Raw genomic sequence first — 26,687 nt, forward strand, 5'->3', positions numbered from 1 at the left:
CTCACCAGCAGAGGGAGCCATACCTCATTACACTGTGCTCACCAGCAGAGGGAGCCATACCTCATTACACTGTGCTCACCAGCAGAGGGAGCCACACCTCATTACACTGTGCTCACCAGCAGAGGGAGCCATACCTCATTACACTGTGCTCACCAGCAGAGGGAGCCATACCTCATTACACTGTGCTCACCAGCAGAGGGAGCCATACCTCATTACACTGTACTCACCAGCAGAGGGAGCCATACCTCATTACACTGTGCTCACCAGCAGAGGGAGCCATACCTCATTACACTGTGCTCACCAGCAGAGGGAGCCACACCTCATTACACTGTGCTCACCAGCAGAGGAAGCCATACCTCATTACACTGTACTCACCAGCAGAGGGAGCCATACCTCATTACACTGTGCTCACCAGAAGAGGTAGCTATATCTCATTACACTATGCTCACCAGCAGAGGGAGCCATACCTCATTACACTGTGCTCACCAGCAGAGGGAGCCATACCTCATTACACTGTGCTCACCAGCAGAGGGAGCCATACCTCATTACACTGTGCTCACCAGCAGAGGGAACCATACCTCATTACACTGTGCTCACCAGCAGAGGAAGCCATACCTCATTACACTGTGCTCACCAGCAGAGGGAGCCATACCTCATTACACTGTGCTCACCAGCAGAGGGAGCCACACCTCATTACACTGTGCTCACCAGCAGAGGGAGCCATACCTCATTACACTGTGCTCACCAGCAGAGGGAGCCACACCTCATTACACTGTGCTCACCAGCAGAGGGAGCTATACCTCATTACACTGTGCTCACCAGCAGAGGGAGACATACCTCATTACACTGTGCTCACCAGCAGAGGCAGCCATACCTCATTACACCGTGCTCACCAGCAGAGGGAGCTATACCTCATTACACTGTGCTCACCAGCAGAGGGAGCCATACCTCATTACACCGCGCTCACCAGCAGAGGGAGCCATACCTCATTACACTGTGCTCACCAGCAGAGGGAGCCACACCTCATTACACTATGCTCACCAGCAGAGGGAGCCATACCTCATTACACTCTGCTCACCAGCAGAGGGAGCCATACCTCATTACACCGTGCTCACCAGCAGAGGGAGCCATACCTCATTACACCGTGCTCACCAGCAGAGGGAGACATACCTCATTACACTGTACTCACCAGCAGAGGGAGCTATACCTCATTACACTGTGCTCACCAGCAGAGGGAGCCATACCTCATTACACTGTGCTCACCAGCAGAGGGAGCCATACCTCATTACACTGTGCTCACCAGCAGAGGGAGCCATACCTCATTACACTGCTCACCAGCAGAGGGAGCCATACCTCATTACACTGTGCTCACCAGCAGAGGGAGCTGTACCTCATTACACTGTGCTCACCAGCAGAGGGAGCTATACCACATTACACTGTGCTCACCAGCAGAGGGAGCTATACCTCATTACACTGTGCTCACCAGCAGAGGGAGCTGTACCTCATTACACTGTGCTCACCAGCAGAGGGAGCCATACCTCATTACACTGTACTCACCAGCAGAGGGAGCTATACCTCATTACACTGTGCTCACCAGCAGAGGGAGCCATACCTCATTACACTGTGCTCACCAGCAGAGGGAGCTGTACCTCATTACACTGCTCACCAGCAGAGGCAGCCATACCTCATTACACCGTTCTCACCAGCAGAGGGAGCCATACCTCATTACACCGCGCTCACCAGCAGAGAGAGCCATACCTCATTACACTGTGCTCACCAGCAGAGGGAGCCATACCTCATTACACTATGCTCACCAGCAGAGGGAGCCATACCTCATTACACTGTGCTCACCAGCAGAGGGAGCCATACCTCATTACACCGCGCTCACCAGCAGAGGGAGCCATACCTCATTACACCGTGCTCACCAGCAGAGGGAGCCATACCTCATTACACCGTGCTCACCAGCAGAGAGAGCCATACCTCATTACACTGTGCTCACCAGCAGAGGGAGCCATACCTCATTACACCGTGCTCACCAGCAGAGGGAGCCATACCTCATTACACCGCGCTCACCAGCAGAGGGAGCCATACCTCATTACACCGTGCTCACCAGCAGAGGGAGCCATACCTCATTACACTGTGCTCACCAGCAGAGAGAGCCATACCTCATTACACTGTGCTCACCAGCAGAGGGAGCCATACCTCATTACACCGTGGTCACCAGCAGAGGGAGCCATACCTCATTACAATGCGCCTACCAGCAGAGGGAGCCATACCTCATTACACTGTGCTCACCAGCAGAGGGAGCCATACCTCATTACACTGCGCATACCAGCAGAGGGAGCCATACCTCATTACACTGTGCTCACCAGCAGAGGGAGCCATACCTCATTACACTGCGCATACCAGCAGAGGGAGCAATACCTCATTACACCGCGCTCACCAGCAGAGGGAGCCATACCTCATTACACTGTGCTCACCAGCAGAGGGAGCCACACCTCATTACACTGTGCTCACCAGCAGAGGGAGCCATACCTCATTACACTCTGCTCACCAGCAGAGGGAGCCATACCTCATTACACCGTGGTCACCAGCAGAGGGAGCCATACCTCATTACAATGCGCATACCAGCAGAGGGAGCCATACCTCATTACACTGTGCTCACCAGCAGAGGGAGCCATACCTCATTACACTGCGCATACCAGCAGAGGGAGCCATACCTCATTACACTGTGCTCACCAGCAGAGGGAGCCATACCTCATTACACTGCGCATACCAGCAGAGGGAGCCATACCTCATTACACCGTGCTCACCAGCAGAGGGAGCCATACCTCATTACACTGTGCTCACCAGCAGAGGGAGCCATACCTCATTACACTGCGCATACCAGCAGAGGGAGCCATACCTCATTACACTGTGCATACCAGCAGAGGGAGCCACACCTCATTACACCGTGCTCACCAGTAGAGGGAGCCATACCTCATTACACCGTGCTCACCAGCAGAAGGAGCCACACCTCATTACACCGTGCTCACCAGCAGAGGGAGCCATACCTCATTACACTGTGCTCACCAGCAGAGGGAGCCATACCTCATTACACTGTGCTCACCAGCAGAGGGAGCTATACCTCTTTACACTGTGCTCACCAGCAGAGGGAGCCATACCTCATTACACTGTGCTCACCAGCAGAGGGAGCTATACCTCTTTACACTGTGCTCACCAGCAGAGGGAGCCATACCTCATTACACTGTGCTCACCAGCAGAGGGAGCCATACCTCATTACACTGTGCTCACCAGCAGAGGGAGCCATACCTCATTACACCGTGCTCACCAGCAGAGGGAGCCATACCTCATTACACCGTGCTCACCAGCAGAGGGAGCCATACCTCATTACACTGTGCTCACCAGCAGAGGGAGCCACACCTCATTACACTATGCTCACCAGCAGAGGGAGCCACACCTCATTACACTGTGCTCACCAGCAGAGGCAGCCATACCTCATTACACTGTGCTCACCAGCAGAGGGAGCCACACCTCATTACACTGTGCTCACCAGCAGAGGGAGACATACCTCATTACACTGTGCTCACCAGCAGAGGGAGCCACACCTCATTACACTGTGCTCACCAGCAGAGGCAGCCATACCTCATTACACTGTGCTCACCAGCAGAGGGAGCCATACCTCATTACACCGTGCTCACCAGCAGAGGGAGCCATACCTCATTACACTGTGCTCACCAGCAGAGGGAGCCACACCTCATTACACTATGCTCACCAGCAGAGGGAGCCACACCTCATTACACTGTGCTCACCAGCAGAGGCAGCCATACCTCATTACACTGTGCTCACCAGCAGAGGGAGCCATACCTCATTACACTGTGCTCACCAGCAGAGGGAGACATACCTCATTACACTGTGCTCACCAGCAGAGGGAGCCACACCTCATTACACTGTGCTCACCAGCAGAGGCAGCCATACCTCATTACACTGTGCTCACCAGCAGAGGGAGCCACACCTCATTACACTGTGCTCACCAGCAGAGGGAGCCATACCTCATTACACTGTGCTCACCAGCAGAGGGAGCCATACCTCATTACACTGTGCTCACCAGCAGAGGGAGCCATACCTCATTACACTGTGCTCACCAGCAGAAGGAGCCATACCTCATTACACTGTGCTCACCAGCAGAGGGAGCTATACCTCATTACACTGTGCTCACCAGCAGAGGGAGCTATACCTCTTTACACTGTGCTCACCAGCAGAGGGAGCCATACCTCATTACACTGTGCTCACCAGCAGAGGGAGCCATACCTCATTACACTGTGCTCACCAGCAGAGGGAGCCATACCTCATTACACCGTGCTCACCAGCAGAGGGAGCCATACCTCATTACACCGTGCTCACCAGCAGAGGGAGCCATACCTCATTACACTGTGCTCACCAGCAGAGGGAGCCACACCTCATTACACTATGCTCACCAGCAGAGGGAGCTGTACCTCATTAGACTGTGCTCACCAGCAGAGGGAGCCATACCTCATTACACTATGCTCACCAGCAGAGGGAGCCATACCTCATTACACTGTGCTCACCAGCAGAGGGAGCCATACCTCATTACACTGTGCTCACCAGCAGAGGGAGCCATACCTCATTACACTGTGCTCACCAGCAGAGGGAGCCATACCTCATTACACTGTGCTCACCAGCAGAAGGAGCCATACCTCATTACACTGTGCTCACCAGCAGAGGGAGCCATACCTCATTACACTATGTTCACCAGCAGAGGGAGCCATACCTCATTACACTGTGCTCACCAGCAGAGGGAGCCATACCTCTTTACACTGTGCTCACCAGCAGAGGGAGCCATACCTCATTACACTGTGCTCACCAGCAGAGGGAGCCATACCTCATTACACCGTGCTCACCAGCAGAGGGAGCCATACCTCATTACACCGTGCTCACCAGCAGAGGGAGCCATACCTCATTACACTGTGCTCACCAGCAGAGGGAGCCACACCTCATTACACTATGCTCACCAGCAGAGGGAGCTGTACCTCATTAGACTGTGCTCACCAGCAGAGGGAGCCATACCTCATTACACTATGCTCACCAGCAGAGGGAGCCATACCTCATTACACTGTGCTCACCAGCAGAGGGAGCCACACCTCATTACACTATGCTCACCAGCAGAGGGAGCTGTACCTCATTAGACTGTGCTCACCAGCAGAGGGAGCCATACCTCATATTACACCGTGCTCACCAGCAGAGGCAGCCATACCTCATTACACTGTGCTCACCAGCAGAGGGAGCCACACCTCATTACACTGTGCTCACCAGCAGAGGGAGCCATACCTCATTACACTGTGCTCACCAGCAGAGGGAGCCATACCTCATTACACTGTGCTCACCAGCAGAGGGAGCTGTACCTCATTAGACTGTGCTCACCAGCAGAGGGAGCCATACCTCATTACACTATGCTTACCAGCAGAGGGAGCCATACCTCATTACACTGTGCTCACCAGCAGAGGGAGCCATACCTCATTACACCGTGCTCACCAGCAGAGGGAGCCATACCTCATTACACTGTGCTCACCAGCAGAGTGAGCCATACCTCATTACACTGTGCTCACCAGCAGAGGGAGCCATACCTCATTGCACTGTGCTCACCAGCAGAGGGAGCTATACCTCATTACACCGTGCTCACCAGCAGAGGGAGCCATACCTCATTACACTGTGCTCACCAGCAGAGGGAGCAATACCTCATTACACCGTGCTCACCAACAGAGGGAGCCACACCTCATTACACTGTGCTCACCAGCAGAGGGAGCTATACCTCATTACACTGTGCTTACCAGCAGAGGGAGCCATACCTCATTACACCGTGCTCACCAACAGAGGGAGCCACACCTCATTACACTGTGCTCACCAGCAGAGGGAGCTATACCTCATTACACCGTGCTCACCAGCAGAGGGAGCCATACCTCATTACACCGTGCTCACCAGCAGAGGGAGACATACCTCATTACACCGTGCTCACCAGCAGAGGGAGCCATACCTCATATTACACCGTGCTCACCAGCAGAGGCAGCCATACCTCATTACACTGTGCTCACCAGCAGAGGGAGCCATACCTCATTACACTGTGCTCACCAGCAGAGGGAGCCATACCTCATTACACTGTGCTCACCAGCAGAGGCAGCCATACCTCATTACACTGTGCTCACCAGCAGAGGGAGCCATATCTCATTACACTGTGCTCACCAGCAGAGGGAGCCATACCTCATTACACCGTGGTCACCAGCAGAGGGAGCCATACCTCATTACACCGTGCTCACCAGCAGAGGGAGCCATACCTCATTACACTGTGCTCACCAGCAGAAGGAACCATACCTCATTACACTGTGCTCACCAGCAGAGGGAGCCATACCTCATTACACTGTGCTCACCAGCAGAGGGAGCCATACCTCATTACACTGTGCTCACCAGCAGAGGGAGCCATACCTCATTACACCGTGCTCATCAGCAGAGGGAGCCATACCTCATTACACCGTGCTCACCAGCAGAGGGAGCTATACCTCATTACACCGTGCTCACCAGCAGAGGAAGCCATACCTCATTACACTGTACTCACCAGCAGAGGGAGCCATACCTCATTACACTGTGCTCACCAGCAGAGGAAGCCATACCTCATTACACCGTGCTCACCAGCAGAGGGAGCCATACCTCATTACACTGTACTCACCAGCAGAGGGAGCCATACCTCATTACACTGTGCTCACCAGCAGAGGAAGCCATACCTCATTACACCGTGCTCACCAGCAGAGGGAGCCATACCTCATATTACACCGTGCTCACCAGCAGAGGCAGCCATACCTCATTACACTGTGCTCACCAGCAGAGGGAGCCATACCTCATTACACTGTGCACACCAGCAGAGGGAGCCATACCTCATTACACTGTGCTCACCAGCAGAGGGAACCATACCTCATTACACTGTGCTCACCAGCAGAGGGAGCCATACCTCATTACACTGTGCTCACCAGCAGAGGGAGCCATACCTCATATTACACCGTGCTCACCAGCAGAGGGAGCAATACCTCATTACACTGCGCTCACCAGCAGAGGGAGCCATACCTCATTACACCGTGCTCACCAGCAGAGGGAGCCATACCTCATTACACTGTGCTCACCAGCAGAGGGAGCCATACCTCATTACACTGTGCTCACCAGCAGAGGGAGCCATACCTCATATTACACCGTGCTCACCAGCAGAGGCAGCCATACCTCATTACACTGTGCTCACCAGCAGAGGGAGCCACACCTCATTACACTGTGCTCACCAGCAGAGGGAGCCATACCTCATTACACTGTGCTCACCAGCAGAGGGAGCCATACCTCATTACACTGTGCTCACCAGCAGAGGGAGCCATACCTCATTACACTGTGCTCACCAGCAGAAGGAGCCATACCTCATTACACTGTGCTCACCAGCAGAGGGAGCTATACCTCATTACACTGTGCTCACCAGCAGAGGGAGCTATACCTCTTTACACTGTGCTCACCAGCAGAGGGAGCCATACCTCATTACACTGTGCTCACCAGCAGAGGGAGCCATACCTCATTACACTGTGCTCACCAGCAGAGGGAGCCATACCTCATTACACCGTGCTCACCAGCAGAGGGAGCCATACCTCATTACACCGTGCTCACCAGCAGAGGGAGCCATACCTCATTACACTGTGCTCACCAGCAGAGGGAGCCACACCTCATTACACTATGCTCACCAGCAGAGGGAGCTGTACCTCATTAGACTGTGCTCACCAGCAGAGGGAGCCATACCTCATTACACTATGCTCACCAGCAGAGGGAGCCATACCTCATTACACTGTGCTCACCAGCAGAGGGAGCCATACCTCATTACACTGTGCTCACCAGCAGAGGGAGCCATACCTCATTACACTGTGCTCACCAGCAGAGGGAGCCATACCTCATTACACTGTGCTCACCAGCAGAAGGAGCCATACCTCATTACACTGTGCTCACCAGCAGAGGGAGCCATACCTCATTACACTATGTTCACCAGCAGAGGGAGCCATACCTCATTACACTGTGCTCACCAGCAGAGGGAGCCATACCTCTTTACACTGTGCTCACCAGCAGAGGGAGCCATACCTCATTACACTGTGCTCACCAGCAGAGGGAGCCATACCTCATTACACCGTGCTCACCAGCAGAGGGAGCCATACCTCATTACACCGTGCTCACCAGCAGAGGGAGCCATACCTCATTACACTGTGCTCACCAGCAGAGGGAGCCACACCTCATTACACTATGCTCACCAGCAGAGGGAGCTGTACCTCATTAGACTGTGCTCACCAGCAGAGGGAGCCATACCTCATTACACTATGCTCACCAGCAGAGGGAGCCATACCTCATTACACTGTGCTCACCAGCAGAGGGAGCCACACCTCATTACACTATGCTCACCAGCAGAGGGAGCTGTACCTCATTAGACTGTGCTCACCAGCAGAGGGAGCCATACCTCATATTACACCGTGCTCACCAGCAGAGGCAGCCATACCTCATTACACTGTGCTCACCAGCAGAGGGAGCCACACCTCATTACACTGTGCTCACCAGCAGAGGGAGCCATACCTCATTACACTGTGCTCACCAGCAGAGGGAGCCATACCTCATTACACTGTGCTCACCAGCAGAGGGAGCTGTACCTCATTAGACTGTGCTCACCAGCAGAGGGAGCCATACCTCATTACACTATGCTTACCAGCAGAGGGAGCCATACCTCATTACACTGTGCTCACCAGCAGAGGGAGCCATACCTCATTACACCGTGCTCACCAGCAGAGGGAGCCATACCTCATTACACTGTGCTCACCAGCAGAGTGAGCCATACCTCATTACACTGTGCTCACCAGCAGAGGGAGCCATACCTCATTGCACTGTGCTCACCAGCAGAGGGAGCTATACCTCATTACACCGTGCTCACCAGCAGAGGGAGCCATACCTCATTACACTGTGCTCACCAGCAGAGGGAGCAATACCTCATTACACCGTGCTCACCAACAGAGGGAGCCACACCTCATTACACTGTGCTCACCAGCAGAGGGAGCTATACCTCATTACACTGTGCTTACCAGCAGAGGGAGCCATACCTCATTACACCGTGCTCACCAACAGAGGGAGCCACACCTCATTACACTGTGCTCACCAGCAGAGGGAGCTATACCTCATTACACCGTGCTCACCAGCAGAGGGAGCCATACCTCATTACACCGTGCTCACCAGCAGAGGGAGACATACCTCATTACACCGTGCTCACCAGCAGAGGGAGCCATACCTCATATTACACCGTGCTCACCAGCAGAGGCAGCCATACCTCATTACACTGTGCTCACCAGCAGAGGGAGCCATACCTCATTACACTGTGCTCACCAGCAGAGGGAGCCATACCTCATTACACTGTGCTCACCAGCAGAGGCAGCCATACCTCATTACACTGTGCTCACCAGCAGAGGGAGCCATATCTCATTACACTGTGCTCACCAGCAGAGGGAGCCATACCTCATTACACCGTGGTCACCAGCAGAGGGAGCCATACCTCATTACACCGTGCTCACCAGCAGAGGGAGCCATACCTCATTACACTGTGCTCACCAGCAGAAGGAACCATACCTCATTACACTGTGCTCACCAGCAGAGGGAGCCATACCTCATTACACTGTGCTCACCAGCAGAGGGAGCCATACCTCATTACACTGTGCTCACCAGCAGAGGGAGCCATACCTCATTACACCGTGCTCATCAGCAGAGGGAGCCATACCTCATTACACCGTGCTCACCAGCAGAGGGAGCTATACCTCATTACACCGTGCTCACCAGCAGAGGAAGCCATACCTCATTACACTGTACTCACCAGCAGAGGGAGCCATACCTCATTACACTGTGCTCACCAGCAGAGGAAGCCATACCTCATTACACCGTGCTCACCAGCAGAGGGAGCCATACCTCATTACACTGTACTCACCAGCAGAGGGAGCCATACCTCATTACACTGTGCTCACCAGCAGAGGAAGCCATACCTCATTACACCGTGCTCACCAGCAGAGGGAGCCATACCTCATATTACACCGTGCTCACCAGCAGAGGCAGCCATACCTCATTACACTGTGCTCACCAGCAGAGGGAGCCATACCTCATTACACTGTGCTCACCAGCAGAGGGAGCCATACCTCATTACACTGTGCTCACCAGCAGAGGGAACCATACCTCATTACACTGTGCTCACCAGCAGAGGGAGCCATACCTCATTACACTGTGCTCACCAGCAGAGGGAGCCATACCTCATATTACACCGTGCTCACCAGCAGAGGGAGCAATACCTCATTACACTGCGCTCACCAGCAGAGGGAGCCATACCTCATTACACCGTGCTCACCAGCAGAGGGAGCCATACCTCATTACACTGTGCTCACCAGCAGAGGGAGCCATACCTCATTACACTGTGCTCACCAGCAGAGGGAGCCATACCTCATATTACACCGTGCTCACCAGCAGAGGCAGCCATACCTCATATTACACCGTGCTCACCAGCAGAGTGAGCCATACCTCATTACACTGTGCTCACCAGCAGAGGGAGCCATACCTCATTACACTGTGCTCACCAGCAGAGGGAGCCATACCTCATATTACACCGTGCTCACCAGCAGAGGCAGCCATACCTCATATTACACCGTGCTCACCAGCAGAGGGAGCCATACCTCATTACACCGTGCTCACCAACAGAGGGAGCCATACCTTATTACACTGCGCTCACCAGCAGAGGGAGCCATACCTCATTACACTGTGCTCACCAGCAGTGGGAGCTATACCTCATTACACTGTGCTCACCAGCAGTGGAAGCCATACCTCATTACACTGTGGTCACCAGCAGAGGGAGCCATACCTCATTACACTGTGCTCACCAGCAGAGGGAGCCATACCTCATTACACTGTGCTCAGCAGCAGAGGCAGCCATACCTCATTACACTATGCTCACCAGCAGAGGGAGCCATACCTCATTACACTGTGCTCACCAGCAGAGGGAGCCATACCTCATTACACTGCGCATACCAGCAGAGGGAGCCATACCTCATTACACCGTGGTCACCAGCAGAGGGAGCCATACCTCATTACAATGCGCATACCAGCAGAGGGAGCCATACCTCATTACACTGTGCTCACCAGCAGAGGGAGCCATACCTCATTACACTGTGCTCACCAGCAGAGGGAACCATACCTCATTACACTGCACATACCAGCAGAGGGAGCCATACCTCATTACACCGTGCTCACCAGCAGAGGGAGCCATACCTCATTACACTGTGCTCACCAGCAGAGGGAGCCATACCTCATTACACTGTGCTCACCAGCAGAGGGAGCCATACCTCATTACACTGTGCTCACCAGCAGAGGGAGCCACACCTCATTACACTGTGCTCACCAGCAGAGGGAGCCATACCTCATTACACCGTGCTCACCAGCAGAGGGAGCCATACCTCATTACACTGCGCATACCAGCAGAGGGAGCCACACCTCATTACACTGTGCTCACCAGCAGAGGGAGCCATACCTCATTACACCGTGCTCACAAGCAGAGGGAGCCATACCTCATTACACTGCGCTCACCAGCAGAGGGAGCCATACCTCATTACACCGTGCTCACCAGCAGAGGGAGCCATACCTCATTACACCGTGCTCACCAGCAGAAGGAGCCACACCTCATTACACCGTGCTCACCAGCAGAGGCACCCATACCTCATTACACTGTGCTCACCAGCAGAGGGAGCCATACCTCATTACACTGTGCTCACCAGCAGAGGGAGCCATACCTCATTACACTGTGCTCACCAGCAGAGGGAGCCATACCTCATTACACTGTGCTCACCAGCAGAGGGAGCCACACCTCATTACACTATGCTCACCAGCAGAGGGAGCTGTACCTCATTAGACTGTGCTCACCAGCAGAGGGAGCCATACCTCATTACACTATGCTCACCAGCAGAGGGAGCCATACCTCATTACACTGTGCTCACCAGCAGAGGGAGCCATACCTCATTACACCGTGCTCACCAGCAGAGGGAGCCATACCTCATTACACTGTGCTCACCAGCAGAGGGAGCCATACCTCATTACACCGTGCTCACAAGCAGAGGGAGCCATACCTCATTACACTGCGCTCACCAGCAGAGGGAGCCATACCTCATTACACCGTGCTCACCAGCAGAAGGAGCCACACCTCATTACACCGTGCTCACCAGCAGAGGCACCCATACCTCATTACACTGTGCTCACCAGCAGAGGGAGCCATACCTCATTACACTGTGCTCACCAGCAGAGGGAGCTGTACCTCATTAGACTGTGCTCACCAGCAGAGGGAGCCATACCTCATTACACTATGCTCACCAGCAGAGGGAGCCATACCTCATTACACTGTGCTCACCAGCAGAGGGAGCCATACCTCATTACACCGTGCTCACCAGCAGAGGGAGCCATACCTCATTACACTGTGCTCACCAGCAGAGGGAGCCATACCTCATTACACTGTGCTCACCAGCAGAGGGAGCTGTACCTCATTAGACTGTGCTCACCAGCAGAGGGAGCCATACCTCATTACACTATGCTCACCAGCAGAGGGAGCCATACCTCATTACACTGTGCTCACCAGCAGAGGGAGCCATACCTCATTACACCGTGCTCACCAGCAGAGGGAGCCATACCTCATTACACTGTGCTCACCAGCAGAGTGAGCCATACCTCATTACACTGTGCTCACCAGCAGAGGGAGCCATACCTCATTACACTGTGCTCACCAGCAGAGGGAGCCATACCTCATTACACCGTGCTCACCAGCAGAGGGAGCCATACCTCATTACACCGTGCTCACCAGCAGAGGGAGCCATACCTCATTACACTGTGCTCACCAGCAGAGGGAGCCATACCTCATTACACTGTGCTCACCAGCAGAGGGAGCTATACCTCATTACACTGTGCTCACCAGCAGAGGAAGCCATACCTCATTACACTGTGCTCACCAGCAGAGGGAGCCACACCTCATTACACTGTGCTCACCAGCAGAGGGAGCCATACCTCATTACACCGTGCTCACCAGCAGAGGGAGCCATAACTCATTACACTGTGCTCACCAGCAGAGGGAGCCATACCTCATTACACTGTGCTCACCAGCAGAGGGAGCCACACCTCATTACACTGTGCTCACCAGCAGAGGGAGCTATACCTCAATACACCGTGCTCACCAGCAGAGGGAGCCACACCTCATTACACTGTGCTCACCAGCAGAGGGAGCTATACCTCATTACACCGTGCTCACCAGCAGAGGGAGCCATACCTCATTACACCGTGCTCACCAGCAGAGGGAGCTATACCTCATTACACCGTGCTCACCAGCAGAGGGAGCCATACCTCATTACACCGTGCTCACCAGCAGAAGGAGCCACACCTCATTACACCGTGCTCACCAGCAGAGGGAGCCATACCTCATTACACTGTGCTCACCAGCAGAGGGAGCCATACCTCATTACACTGTGCTCACCAGCAGAGGGAGCTATACCTGTTTACACTGTGCTCACCAGCAGAGGGAGCCATACCTCATTACACTGTGCTCACCAGCAGAGGGAGCCATACCTCATTACACTGTGCTCACCAGCAGAGGGAGCCATACCTCATTACACCGTGCTCACCAGCAGAGGGAGCCATACCTCATTACACCGTGCTCACCAGCAGAGGGAGCCATACCTCATTACACTGTGCTCACCAGCAGAGGGAGCCACACCTCATTACACTATGCTCACCAGCAGAGGGAGCTGTACCTCATTAGACTGTGCTCACCAGCGGAGGGAGCCATACCTCATTACACTATGCTCACCAGCAGAGGGAGCCATACCTCATTACACTGTGCTCACCAGCAGAGGGAGACATACCTCATTACACTGTGCTCACCAGCAGAGGGAGCCACACCTCATTACACTGTGCTCACCAGCAGAGGCAGCCATACCTCATTACACTGTGCTCACCAGCAGAGGGAGCCATACCTCATTACACTGTGCTCACCAGCAGAGGGAGCCATACCTCATTACACTGTGCTCACCAGCAGAGGGAGCCATACCTCATTACACTGTGCTCACCAGCAGAAGGAGCCATACCTCATTACACTGTGCTCACCAGCAGAGGGAGCCATACCTCATTACACTATGTTCACCAGCAGAGGGAGCCATACCTCATTACACTGTGCTCACCAGCAGAGGGAGCTATACCTCTTTACACTGTGCTCACCAGCAGAGGGAGCCATACCTCATTACACTGTGCTCACCAGCAGAGGGAGCCATACCTCATTACACTGTGCTCACCAGCAGAGGGAGCCATACCTCATTACACCGTGCTCACCAGCAGAGGGAGCCATACCTCATTACACCGTGCTCACCAGCAGAGGGAGCCATACCTCATTACACTGTGCTCACCAGCAGAGGGAGCCACACCTCATTACACTGTGCTCACCAGCAGAGGGAGCCATACCTCATTACACCGTGCTCACCAGCAGAGGGAGCCATACCTCATTACACTGTGCTCACCAGCAGAGGGAGCCATACCTCATTACACTGTGCTCACCAGCAGAGGGAGCTGTACCTCATTAGACTGTGCTCACCAGCAGAGGGAGCCATACCTCATTACACTATGCTCACCAGCAGAGGGAGCCATACCTCATTACACTGTGCTCACCAGCAGAGGGAGCCATACCTCATTACACTGTGCTCACCAGCAGAGGGAGCCATACCTCATTACACTGTGCTCACCAGCAGAGGGAGCCATACCTCATTACACTGTGCTCACCAGCAGAAGGAGCCATACCTCATTACACTGTGCTCACCAGCAGAGGGAGCCATACCTCATTACACTATGTTCACCAGCAGAGGGAGCCATACCTCATTACACTGTGCTCACCAGCAGAGGGAGCCATACCTCTTTACACTGTGCTCACCAGCAGAGGGAGCCATACCTCATTACACTGTGCTCACCAGCAGAGGGAGCCATACCTCATTACACCGTGCTCACCAGCAGAGGGAGCCATACCTCATTACACCGTGCTCACCAGCAGAGGGAGCCATACCTCATTACACTGTGCTCACCAGCAGAGGGAGCCACACCTCATTACACTATGCTCACCAGCAGAGGGAGCTGTACCTCATTAGACTGTGCTCACCAGCAGAGGGAGCCATACCTCATTACACTATGCTCACCAGCAGAGGGAGCCATACCTCATTACACCGTGCTCACCAGCAGAGGGAGCCATACCTCATTACACTGTGCTCACCAGCAGAGGGAGCCACACCTCATTACACTATGCTCACCAGCAGAGGGAGCTGTACCTCATTAGACTGTGCTCACCAGCAGAGGGAGCCATACCTCATATTACACCGTGCTCACCAGCAGAGGCAGCCATACCTCATTACACTATGCTCACCAGCAGAGGGAGCCACACCTCATTACACTGTGCTCACCAGCAGAGGGAGCCATACCTCATTACACTGTGCTCACCAGCAGAGGGAGCCATACCTCATTACACTGTGCTCACCAGCAGAGGGAGCTGTACCTCATTAGACTGTGCTCACCAGCAGAGGGAGCCATACCTCATTACACTATGCGTACCAGCAGAGGGAGCCATACCTCATTACACTGTGCTCACCAGCAGAGGGAGCCATACCTCATTACACCGTGCTCACCAGCAGAGGGAGCCATACCTCATTACACTGTGCTCACCAGCAGAGTGAGCCATACCTCATTACACTGTGCTCACCAGCAGAGGGAGCCATACCTCATTGCACTGTGCTCACCAGCAGAGGGAGCTATACCTCATTACACCGTGCTCACCAGCAGAGGGAGCCATACCTCATTACACTGTGCTCACCAGCAGAGGGAGCCATATCTCATTACACTGTGCTCACCAGCAGAGGGAGCCATACCTCATTACACCGTGGTCACCAGCAGAGGGAGCCATACCTCATTACACCGTGCTCACCAGCAGAGGGAGCCATACCTCATTACACTGTGCTCACCAGCAGAGGGAACCATACCTCATTACACTGTGCTCACCAGCAAAGGGAGCCATACCTCATTACACTGTGCTCACCAGCAGAGGGAGCCATACCTCATTACACTGTGCTCACCAGCAGAGGGAGCCATACCTCATTACACTGTGCTCACCAGCAGAGGGAGCCATACCTCATTACACTGTGCTCACCAGCAGAGGGAACCATACCTCATTACACTGTGCTCACCAGCAGAGGGAGCCATACCTCATTACACTGTGCTCACCAGCAGAGGGAGCCATACCTCATATTACACCGTGCTCACCAGCAGAGGCAGCCATACCTCATATTACACCGTGCTCACCAGCAGAGGGAGCAATACCTCATTACACTGCGCTCACCAGCAGAGGGAGCCATACCTCATTACACCGTGCTCACCAGCAGAGGGAGCCATACCTCATTACACTGTGCTCACCAGCAGAGGGAGCCATACCTCATTACACTGTGCTCACCAGCAGAGGGAGCCATACCTCATATTACACCGTGCTCACCAGCAGAGGCAGCCATACCTCATATTACACCGTGCTCACCAGCAGAGTGAGCCATACCTCATTACACTGTGCTCACCAGCAGAGGGAGCCATACCTCATTACACCGTGCTCACCAACAGAGGGAGCCATACCTTATTACACTGCGCTCACCAGCAGAGGGAGCCATACCTCATTACACTGTGCTCACCAGCAGTGGGAGCTATACCTCATTACACTGTGCTCACCAGCAGTGGAAGCCATACCTCATTACACTGTGGTCACCAGCAGAGGGAGCCATACCTCATTACACTGTGCTCACCAGCAGAGGGAGCCATACCTCATTACACTGTGCTCAGCAGCAGAGGCAGCCATACCTCATTACACTATGCTCACCAGCAGAGGGAGCCATACCTCATTACACTGTGCTCACCAGCAGAGGGAGCCATACCTCATTACACTGCGCGTACCAGCAGAGGGAGCCATACCTCATTACACCGTGGTCACCAGCAGAGGGAGCCATACCTCATTACAATGCGCATACCAGCAGAGGGAGCCATACCTCATTACACTGTGCTCACTAGCAGAGGGAGCCATACCTCATTACACTGTGCTCACCAGCAGAGGGAACCATACCTCATTACACTGCACATACCAGCAGAGGGAGCCATACCTCATTACACCGTGCTCACCAGCAGAGGGAGCCATACCTCATTACACTGTGCTCACCAGCAGAGGGAGCCATACCTCATTACACTGTGCTCACCAGCAGAGGGAGCCATACCTCATTACACTGCGCATACCAGCAGAGGGAGCCACACCTCATTACACTGTGCTCACCAGCAGAGGGAGCCATACCTCATTACACCGTGCTCACCAGCAGAGGGAGCCATACCTCATTACACTGCGCATACCAGCAGAGGGAGCCACACCTCATTACACTGTGCTCACCAGCAGAGGGAGCCATACCTCATTACACCGTGCTCACAAGCAGAGGGAGCCATACCTCATTACACTGCGCTCACCAGCAGAGGGAGCCATACCTCATTACACCGTGCTCACCAGCAGAGGGAGCCATACCTCATTACACCGTGCTCACCAGCAGAAGGAGCCACACCTCATTACACCGTGCTCACCAGCAGAGGCACCCATACCTCATTACACTGTGCTCACCAGCAGAGGGAGCCATACCTCATTACACTGTGCTCACCAGCAGAGGGAGCCATACCTCATTACACTGTGCTCACCAGCAGAGGGAGCCATACCTCATTACACTGTGCTCACCAGCAGAGGGAGCCACACCTCATTACACTATGCTCACCAGCAGAGGGAGCTGTACCTCATTAGACTGTGCTCACCAGCAGAGGGAGCCATACCTCATTACACTATGCTCACCAGCAGAGGGAGCCATACCTCATTACACTGTGCTCACCAGCAGAGGGAGCCATACCTCATTACACCGTGCTCACCAGCAGAGGGAGCCATACCTCATTACACTGTGCTCACCAGCAGAGGGAGCCATACCTCATTACACCGTGCTCACAAGCAGAGGGAGCCATACCTCATTACACTGCGCTCACCAGCAGAGGGAGCCATACCTCATTACACCGTGCTCACCAGCAGAGGGAGCCATACCTCATTACACCGTGCTCACCAGCAGAAGGAGCCACACCTCATTACACCGTGCTCACCAGCAGAGGCACCCATACCTCATTACACTGTGCTCACCAGCAGAGGGAGCCATACCTCATTACACTGTGCTCACCAGCAGAGGGAGCTATACCTCATTACACTGTGCTCACCAGCAGAGGGAGCCATACCTCATTACACTGTGCTCACCAGCAGAGGGAGCCACACCTCATTACACTATGCTCACCAGCAGAGGGAGCTGTACCTCATTAGACTGTGCTCACCAGCAGAGGGAGCCATACCTCATTACACTATGCTCACCAGCAGAGGGAGCCATACCTCATTACACTGTGCTCACCAGCAGAGGGAGCCATACCTCATTACACCGTGCTCACCAGCAGAGGGAGCCATACCTCATTACACTGTGCTCACCAGCAGAGGGAGCCATACCTCATTACACTGTGCTCACCAGCAGAGGGAGCTGTACCTCATTAGACTGTGCTCACCAGCAGAGGGAGCCATACCTCATTACACTATGCTCACCAGCAGAGGGAGCCATACCTCATTACACTGTGCTCACCAGCAGAGGGAGCCATACCTCATTACACCGTGCTCACCAGCAGAGGGAGCCATACCTCATTACACTGTGCTCACCAGCAGAGTGAGCCATACCTCATTACACTGTGCTCACCAGCAGAGGGAGCCATACCTCATTACACTGTGCTCACCAGCAGAGGGAGCCATACCTCATTACACCGTGCTCACCAGCAGAGGGAGCCATACCTCATTACACCGTGCTCACCAGCAGAGGGAGCCATACCTCATTACACTGTGCTCACCAGCAGAGGGAGCCATACCTCATTACACTGTGCTCACCAGCAGAGGGAGCTATACCTCATTACACTGTGCTCACCAGCAGAGGAAGCCATACCTCATTACACTGTGCTCACCAGCAGAGGGAGCCACACCTCATTACACTGTGCTCACCAGCAGAGGGAGCCATACCTCATTACACCGTGCTCACCAGCAGAGGGAGCCATAACTCATTACACTGTGCTCACCAGCAGAGGGAGCCATACCTCATTACACTGTGCTCACCAGCAGAGGGAGCCACACCTCATTACACTGTGCTCACCAGCAGAGGGAGCTATACCTCATTACACCGTGCTCACCAGCAGAGGGAGCCACACCTCATTACACTGTGCTCACCAGCAGAGGGAGCTATACCTCATTACACTGTGCTCACCAGCAGAGGGAGCCATACCTCATTACACCGTGCTCACCAGCAGAGGGAGCTGTACCTCATTACACTGTGCTCACCAGCAGAGGGAGCCACACCTCATTACACTGTGCTCACCAGCAGAGGGAGCCATACCTCATTACACCGTGCTCACCAGCAGAGGGAGCCATACCTCATTACACTGTGCTCACCAGCAGAGGGAGCCATACCTCATTACACTGTGCTCACCAGCAGAAGGAGCCATACCTCATTACACTGTGCTCACCAGCAGAGGGAGCCATACCTCATTACACTATGTTCACCAGCAGAGGGAGCCATACCTCATTACACTGTGCTCACCAGCAGAGGGAGCCATACCTCTTTACACTGTGCTCACCAGCAGAGGGAGCCATACCTCATTACACTGTGCTCACCAGCAGAGGGAGCCATACCTCATTACACCGTGCTCACCAGCAGAGGGAGCCATACCTCATTACACCGTGCTCACCAGCAGAGGGAGCCATACCTCATTACACTGTGCTCACCAGCAGAGGGAGCCACACCTCATTACACTATGCTCACCAGCAGAGGGAGCTGTACCTCATTAGACTGTGCTCACCAGCAGAGGGAGCCATACCTCATTACACTATGCTCACCAGCAGAGGGAGCCATACCTCATTACACCGTGCTCACCAGCAGAGGGAGCCATACCTCATTACACTGTGCTCACCAGCAGAGGGAGCCACACCTCATTACACTATGCTCACCAGCAGAGGGAGCTGTACCTCATTAGACTGTGCTCACCAGCAGAGGGAGCCATACCTCATATTACACCGTGCTCACCAGCAGAGGCAGCCATACCTCATTACACTATGCTCACCAGCAGAGGGAGCCACACCTCATTACACTGTGCTCACCAGCAGAGGGAGCCATACCTCATTACACTGTGCTCACCAGCAGAGGGAGCCATACCTCATTACACTGTGCTCACCAGCAGAGGGAGCTGTACCTCATTAGACTGTGCTCACCAGCAGAGGGAGCCATACCTCATTACACTATGCGTACCAGCAGAGGGAGCCATACCTCATTACACTGTGCTCACCAGCAGAGGGAGCCATACCTCATTACACCGTGCTCACCAGCAGAGGGAGCCATACCTCATTACACTGTGCTCACCAGCAGAGTGAGCCATACCTCATTACACTGTGCTCACCAGCAGAGGGAGCCATACCTCATTGCACTGTGCTCACCAGCAGAGGGAGCTATACCTCATTACACCGTGCTCACCAGCAGAGGGAGCCATACCTCATTACACTGTGCTCACCAGCAGAGGGAGCCATATCTCATTACACTGTGCTCACCAGCAGAGGGAGCCATACCTCATTACACCGTGGTCACCAGCAGAGGGAGCCATACCTCATTACACCGTGCTCACCAGCAGAGGGAGCCATACCTCATTACACTGTGCTCACCAGCAGAGGGAACCATACCTCATTACACTGTGCTCACCAGCAGAGGGAGCCATACCTCATTACACTGTGCTCACCAGCAGAGGGAGCCATACCTCATTACACTGTGCTCACCAGCAGAGGGAGCCATACCTCATTACACTGTGCTCACCAGCAGAGGGAGCCATACCTCATTACACTGTGCTCACCAGCAGAGGGAACCATACCTCATTACACTGTGCTCACCAGCAGAGGGAGCCATACCTCATTACACTGTGCTCACCAGCAGAGGGAGCCATACCTCATATTACACCGTGCTCACCAGCAGAGGCAGCCATACCTCATATTACACCGTGCTCACCAGCAGAGGGAGCAATACCTCATTACACTGCGCTCACCAGCAGAGGGAGCCATACCTCATTACACCGTGCTCACCAGCAGAGGGAGCCATACCTCATTACACTGTGCTCACCAGCAGAGGGAGCCATACCTCATTACACTGTGCTCACCAGCAGAGGGAGCCATACCTCATATTACACCGTGCTCACCAGCAGAGGCAGCCATACCTCATATTACACCGTGCTCACCAGCAGAGTGAGCCATACCTCATTACACTGTGCTCACCAGCAGAGGGAGCCATACCTCATTACACTATGCTCACCAGCAGAGGGAGCCATACCTCATTACACCGTGCTCACCAACAGAGGGAGCCATACCTTATTACACTGCGCTCACCAGCAGAGGGAGCCATACCTCATTACACTGTGCTCACCAGCAGTGGGAGCTATACCTCATTACACTGTGCTCACCAGCAGTGGAAGCCATACCTCATTACACTGTGGTCACCAGCAGAGGGAGCCATACCTCATTACACTGTGCTCACCAGCAGAGGGAGCCATACCTCATTACACTGTGCTCAGCAGCAGAGGCAGCCATACCTCATTACACTATGCTCACCAGCAGAGGGAGCCATACCTCATTACACTGTGCTCACCAGCAGAGGGAGCCATACCTCATTACACTGCGCATACCAGCAGAGGGAGCCATACCTCATTACACCGTGGTCACCAGCAGAGGGAGCCATACCTCATTACAATGCGCATACCAGCAGAGGGAGCCATACCTCATTACACTGTGCTCACTAGCAGAGGGAGCCATACCTCATTACACTGTGCTCACCAGCAGAGGGAACCATACCTCATTACACTGCACATACCAGCAGAGGGAGCCATACCTCATTACACCGTGCTCACCAGCAGAGGGAGCCATACCTCATTACACTGTGCTCACCAGCAGAGGGAGCCATACCTCATTACACTGTGCTCACCAGCAGAGGGAGCCATACCTCATTACACTGCGCATACCAGCAGAGGGAGCCACACCTCATTACACTGTGCTCACCAGCAGAGGGAGCCATACCTCATTACACCGTGCTCACCAGCAGAGGGAGCCATACCTCATTACACTGCGCATACCAGCAGAGGGAGCCACACCTCATTACACTGTGCTCACCAGCAGAGGGAGCCATACCTCATTACACCGTGCTCACAAGCAGAGGGAGCCATACCTCATTACACTGCGCTCACCAGCAGAGGGAGCCATACCTCATTACACCGTGCTCACCAGCAGAGGGAGCCATACCTCATTACACCGTGCTCACCAGCAGAAGGAGCCACACCTCATTACACCGTGCTCACCAGCAGAGGCACCCATACCTCATTACACTGTGCTCACCAGCAGAGGGAGCCATACCTCATTACACTGTGCTCACCAGCAGAGGGAGCCATACCTCATTACACTGTGCTCACCAGCAGAGGGAGCCATACCTCATTACACTGTGCTCACCAGCAGAGGGAGCCACACCTCATTACACTATGCTCACCAGCAGAGGGAGCTGTACCTCATTAGACTGTGCTCACCAGCAGAGGGAGCCATACCTCATTACACTATGCTCACCAGCAGAGGGAGCCATACCTCATTACACTGTGCTCACCAGCAGAGGGAGCCATACCTCATTACACCGTGCTCACCAGCAGAGGGAGCCATACCTCATTACACTGTGCTCACCAGCAGAGGGAGCCATACCTCATTACACCGTGCTCACAAGCAGAGGGAGCCATACCTCATTACACTGCGCTCACCAGCAGAGGGAGCCATACCTCATTACACCGTGCTCACCAGCAGAGGGAGCCATACCTCATTACACCGTGCTCACCAGCAGAAGGAGCCACACCTCATTACACCGTGCTCACCAGCAGAGGCACCCATACCTCATTACACTGTGCTCACCAGCAGAGGGAGCCATACCTCATTACACTGTGCTCACCAGCAGAGGGAGCTATACCTCATTACACTGTGCTCACCAGCAGAGGGAGCCATACCTCATTACACTGTGCTCACCAGCAGAGGGAGCCACACCTCATTACACTATGCTCACCAGCAGAGGGAGCTGTACCTCATTAGACTGTGCTCACCAGCAGAGGGAGCCATACCTCATTACACTATGCTCACCAGCAGAGGGAGCCATACCTCATTACACTGTGCTCACCAGCAGAGGGAGCCATACCTCATTACACCGTGCTCACCAGCAGAGGGAGCCATACCTCATTACACTGTGCTCACCAGCAGAGGGAGCCATACCTCATTACACTGTGCTCACCAGCAGAGGGAGCTGTACCTCATTAGACTGTGCTCACCAGCAGAGGGAGCCATACCTCATTACACTATGCTCACCAGCAGAGGGAGCCATACCTCATTACACTGTGCTCACCAGCAGAGGGAGCCATACCTCATTACACCGTGCTCACCAGCAGAGGGAGCCATACCTCATTACACTGTGCTCACCAGCAGAGTGAGCCATACCTCATTACACTGTGCTCACCAGCAGAGGGAGCCATACCTCATTACACTGTGCTCACCAGCAGAGGGAGCCATACCTCATTACACCGTGCTCACCAGCAGAGGGAGCCATACCTCATTACACCGTGCTCACCAGCAGAGGGAGCCATACCTCATTACACTGTGCTCACCAGCAGAGGGAGCCATACCTCATTACACTGTGCTCACCAGCAGAGGGAGCTATACCTCATTACACTGTGCTCACCAGCAGAGGAAGCCATACCTCATTACACTGTGCTCACCAGCAGAGGGAGCCACACCTCATTACACTGTGCTCACCAGCAGAGGGAGCCATACCTCATTACACCGTGCTCACCAGCAGAGGGAGCCATAACTCATTACACTGTGCTCACCAGCAGAGGGAGCCATACCTCATTACACTGTGCTCACCAGCAGAGGGAGCTGTACCTCATTAGACTGTGCTCACCAGCAGAGGGAGCCATACCTCATTACACTATGCGTACCAGCAGAGGGAGCCATACCTCATTACACTGTGCTCACCAGCAGAGGGAGCCATACCTCATTACACCGTGCTCACCAGCAGAGGGAGCCATACCTCATTACACTGTGCTCACCAGCAGAGTGAGCCATACCTCATTACACTGTGCTCACCAGCAGAGGGAGCCATACCTCATTGCACTGTGCTCACCAGCAGAGGGAGCTATACCTCATTACACCGTGCTCACCAGCAGAGGGAGCCATACCTCATTACACTGTGCTCACCAGCAGAGGGAGCCATATCTCATTACACTGTGCTCACCAGCAGAGGGAGCCATACCTCATTACACCGTGGTCACCAGCAGAGGGAGCCATACCTCATTACACCGTGCTCACCAGCAGAGGGAGCCATACCTCATTACACTGTGCTCACCAGCAGAGGGAACCATACCTCATTACACTGTGCTCACCAGCAGAGGGAGCCATACCTCATTACACTGTGCTCACCAGCAGAGGGAGCCATACCTCATTACACTGTGCTCACCAGCAGAGGGAGCCATACCTCATTACACTGTGCTCACCAGCAGAGGGAGCCATACCTCATTACACTGTGCTCACCAGCAGAGGGAACCATACCTCATTACACTGTGCTCACCAGCAGAGGGAGCCATACCTCATTACACTGTGCTCACCAGCAGAGGGAGCCATACCTCATATTACACCGTGCTCACCAGCAGAGGCAGCCATACCTCATATTACACCGTGCTCACCAGCAGAGGGAGCAATACCTCATTACACTGCGCTCACCAGCAGAGGGAGCCATACCTCATTACACCGTGCTCACCAGCAGAGGGAGCCATACCTCATTACACTGTGCTCACCAGCAGAGGGAGCCATACCTCATTACACTGTGCTCACCAGCAGAGGGAGCCATACCTCATATTACACCGTGCTCACCAGCAGAGGCAGCCATACCTCATATTACACCGTGCTCACCAGCAGAGTGAGCCATACCTCATTACACTGTGCTCACCAGCAGAGGGAGCCATACCTCATTACACCGTGCTCACCAACAGAGGGAGCCATACCTTATTACACTGCGCTCACCAGCAGAGGGAGCCATACCTCATTACACTGTGCTCACCAGCAGTGGGAGCTATACCTCATTACACTGTGCTCACCAGCAGTGGAAGCCATACCTCATTACACTGTGGTCACCAGCAGAGGGAGCCATACCTCATTACACTGTGCTCACCAGCAGAGGGAGCCATACCTCATTACACTGTGCTCAGCAGCAGAGGCAGCCATACCTCATTACACTATGCTCACCAGCAGAGGGAGCCATACCTCATTACACTGTGCTCACCAGCAGAGGGAGCCATACCTCATTACACTGCGCATACCAGCAGAGGGAGCCATACCTCATTACACCGTGGTCACCAGCAGAGGGAGCCATACCTCATTACAATGCGCATACCAGCAGAGGGAGCCATACCTCATTACACTGTGCTCACTAGCAGAGGGAGCCATACCTCATTACACTGTGCTCACCAGCAGAGGGAACCATACCTCATTACACTGCACATACCAGCAGAGGGAGCCATACCTCATTACACCGTGCTCACCAGCAGAGGGAGCCATACCTCATTACACTGTGCTCACCAGCAGAGGGAGCCATACCTCATTACACTGTGCTCACCAGCAGAGGGAGCCATACCTCATTACACTGCGCATACCAGCAGAGGGAGCCACACCTCATTACACTGTGCTCACCAGCAGAGGGAGCCATACCTCATTACACCGTGCTCACCAGCAGAGGGAGCCATACCTCATTACACTGCGCATACCAGCAGAGGGAGCCACACCTCATTACACTGTGCTCACCAGCAGAGGGAGCCATACCTCATTACACCGTGCTCACAAGCAGAGGGAGCCATACCTCATTACACTGCGCTCACCAGCAGAGGGAGCCATACCTCATTACACCGTGCTCACCAGCAGAGGGAGCCATACCTCATTACACCGTGCTCACCAGCAGAAGGAGCCACACCTCATTACACCGTGCTCACCAGCAGAGGCACCCATACCTCATTACACTGTGCTCACCAGCAGAGGGAGCCATACCTCATTACACTGTGCTCACCAGCAGAGGGAGCCATACCTCATTACACTGTGCTCACCAGCAGAGGGAGCCATACCTCATTACACTGTGCTCACCAGCAGAGGGAGCCACACCTCATTACACTATGCTCACCAGCAGAGGGAGCTGTACCTCATTAGACTGTGCTCACCAGCAGAGGGAGCCATACCTCATTACACTATGCTCACCAGCAGAGGGAGCCATACCTCATTACACTGTGCTCACCAGCAGAGGGAGCCATACCTCATTACACCGTGCTCACCAGCAGAGGGAGCCATACCTCATTACACT

The sequence above is a fragment of the Anomaloglossus baeobatrachus genome, chromosome 12 (genome assembly GCF_048569485.1).
Source record: "Anomaloglossus baeobatrachus isolate aAnoBae1 chromosome 12, aAnoBae1.hap1, whole genome shotgun sequence".
NCBI lineage: Eukaryota > Metazoa > Chordata > Amphibia > Anura > Aromobatidae > Anomaloglossus > Anomaloglossus baeobatrachus.